Source organism: Diadema antillarum, unplaced genomic scaffold, assembly GCF_040938485.1.
Source record: "Diadema antillarum isolate AM-2024a unplaced genomic scaffold, OU_Dant_1.0 seq00001248_RagTag, whole genome shotgun sequence".
NCBI lineage: Eukaryota > Metazoa > Echinodermata > Echinoidea > Diadematoida > Diadematidae > Diadema > Diadema antillarum.
Window position 1 is genome coordinate 88,604 of NW_027272034.1, and position 3,637 is coordinate 92,240.

Here is a 3,637-nt window from a genome sequence, read left to right on the forward strand (position 1 = left end):
TGGGCGTCCGTCTCCTCCGGGGCAGCCTTGAATCTTCCCACTGTGCACTGAACTTTGACACTCTGACTATTGTTGTTATTGTTGTTGCTGTTGTTGTTTTATCTCTAGATACGTGATCAGTCTAATTTTCTTTTTTGTAAAAGAAAAGCAGGGTACACAATTTTTCTGTGTGTTTTTCCCCTTTCATAATTATTTCTTAACATAATAATCATGTTGAGCAGAATCGTTTTTCAGTGATATTTTCAACAAAAATATTGAGATTTCCTAAACTGTTTCTGTTCTTCGTGTAACTGCGGTATTGAGGGATTGAACCAACCAAAACCAATGAATAGCCCAGAGTTTGTTTTACTTTCATTTTGGACGCCATGCCTATCCACCAATACCTACTAGTAAACTTCGTTCAAATGCTAATAATTTTGGTCTCACACTATAATGAAGCAAAATTGCGTTTGTTCGGCAACATGGGGTGACATCACGTAACAACACACAAACAAACTTTGGATACCAGGGGGATTGCGTACCTCAGACCATATTTTTATAAAGAATATTGAACCTCATTGTGGGTTCCATATGAAAATACAACGCAGTACGCGTGTCATGACTGCATGTGGAAATAGATTTACTCGGAGTTAGCTTCCTGTAATTCTACACAATCATACAAAACCAAACGGACACAGAGAAACATCTTCTTTTCGTGAGAAGTTGGACTTTCATTATTCTAAGATATATCTTTAATATCTTTATAAATAAAGACTGGCAAAACAAATTACGCCTTGTGAGAATGATCGATCCTGTACTCCACGAGCTCCGATTCAGTGTCAGGTCAAAGGTTATTGGTAAAAATACTTCGTCTTTTCATTAGACATGTCAGTTACAGGGAGACAAAGATGGTGAATGAAGGCACTATTTTAAACATTTTTCTTCGAGTCTTACGTTAATACTATTATTTTCTTCTTTTTTAAACTGATTCATGCAATCTCGAAACGTTTCAAACTGTTGTGAATTATGTAATGTGGATATCTGATCTTTTTTTATCATAAGGTTTCCGATGGGTGGAAGTGCAGAACTGCGTCACGATATCATAACTATACCGTCGTAACGATACCGTCATGGCAATAATTATGATTGCGTTTTTGGACAAAAAGAAAAAGTTTTATCATTGTTGCAATAGGAGTGTGACGTTATCGAATTCTTCCAAGTAGAGAAATGAGTAACTGAAGACGTATTGTAACTGCTCTACATCTCAATTCGAGGAAGAGTTTCTTGCAGGGGATAACATTGTAAAGATAATTATTCGAGTACACTACAAGAAAACTCTTACAGAAGACACCTTATTTCATGATTGTCGCTGTATGAAGAACACATATGCAATATATCTCAGTGGGATTGAAAAGTAGCATCGATTTGTTGAGGTTCTACCTGTCAAAGTCACTTGCCCTCAAGTCTTTCATCAATCCATACACCGTCTTTCATTAAGAGAAATAGAACTCGACATTTCTGTTCAATTGGTTACAACATGATATTTTTATCATATCCTAATTTTCTAGGATCATAACAGGCATGTTTTCATTTAGTTTTGACCATGAATGTGATAACTTATAGATTGACACATTCATCAATGTGAAAACGCTACCCTCCTTTGCTATTTCAATCCTTGGAAATTGTTTGCAATCATGATTATAGTTGCATTATTGCGAGAATTGCTCTCATAGTCAATTTCTTATGCTGATGAGATTTTTGCTGAGTGCTACAGTTACGGGCAGTATAATAACTAATGTCTGTTTCGGTTTCGGCATGAAACTGTACTTAGCGCAGAGCAACCTTCTATTCCAACCTGCATGGAAATGAATAGACTTTGAGGTCGAACAATTTAATGATAATATTCCGAGTTTGCCAGAAGAGTCATACAAGGGATTTAAATCAAGCAAATAGATCAGGAAAAAAAAGATCCTGCTTTCTAAGGTCGATCTGAGGTCACTGGTTTTACTTTTCAACGAAGATACCAGGGTAATATTTGCCTAATAATGCTTGATGCATTTTATCTCGAAGCTTTAATACTGTTGTTTTGGCTTTAGTGGCGTGTATTACTCAGGAGTGAGTATTTACATTTACGCCAAATTTTCGGACTTAAGTTAGACTGTATCGTAGACTCTGTGCGAGTCGTCTGAATCAAAAACCTGTCAAGGGACCATGAAGCTAGTCGCCTTTGATGCGTTGATCAGCAATTGACGCCATGATAAGACAGGATATACTTCACTTATAAATGAAAATACCCTAGAAATACCACAGAAGTACGTACAAGGGGTATTGAAGATGGTCGGAAAATGAAACTTATTAACGAGGTATCTACCAATATGTAGAAAAGAACTTCTCTCTTTGGACTAGCGTCAAGTGTGAAGATAATTTATTCAGTATGAAACTTATGTGAAATTCGCTTCTGCTGTACAAAGAGCGCCAAACTACGAATACTTGTAATGGATGTAAATGATAATGAATTTGCTTGATCAGTTTGTTACTTTCGCTTCGAAATGATTAAATTCATTGTACAAATTGAGGAACAGATGAATAAATATATATGATTGGATTCATAATCTCATTTGTCTCAACTCTCCTCTTTGCTCTATTAGGCAATATCAGTATCATTATGATTATGATTTTACAATAATGATGCTGCCCCTTATGATGATGATAATGATAATGATAATGACGAAGTGACTTGAAACAGTTCACAATCTATCTAAATCATGCAGCAGTTATAATCAAAATAAATTAAGCATTAAAGGACAATGTCACCGTACCAGACTAAGTGAATGTTGTAGGCCTAATATCAGTTAAAATAATGTATTCGTGAAAGTTGGAGGAAAATCAGTTACTGCTGGAGTACAAGACTACTATAGTTTGTGCGCTCACATGGGTAGAACGATACAAAGAAAATCTAAAAAGAATTCCACAAAATTTGATTCAAAGAGAAAAGATGTCCGCACTCCCTCGTCTTGTTACTGACATAATTATGTTAAGGGTAATGTTATTCCTCGTTCCTTTTGAAATGGGCAAGTTAAGTGGTCTTTCATTTTGTGAGCAAAGTGAAAAATGTTGAATTTTCTCTATAATCATGTTCTTCATGTATTGTTCTGCACACGTGACATCACAAACTACAGTAGACTCTCTTCCAGCAATGGCAGAGCTGAAACTTCAAAAAATCGTAACTTTTGAGTGGAATACCTGTTTCAAACATTCACTGATGTGTTCTATTGATATTGCTGCAATCACCCAATTAAGGTGAACTTGTCTTTTAACTTACAGGAATTGTTATGAGAAAGCGTGGGAGCACTGGGAAAGTGGATATGAAATACGAAGTCGTGGGTTCAAATCCTGGGTGGTGAGCCATTCCTGGATGAATATATCATCATTTGATCTTATTATCTTTTTATCAAACAGTTTAATTATCATCATTGTTGTTATATTATCATAATCATCATCACCATTACCATTACTGCGGTCGTTGATATCAAAGCCTTAGTTGTCGTATGTTTCTATAAAATTTCACCACAATATTTCCCCCAGACGTTAATCAATTAGGCTATCTCATTCACACTTGTGAAATGGCATATTCCATGCCTGTTAAAAACACTTGATA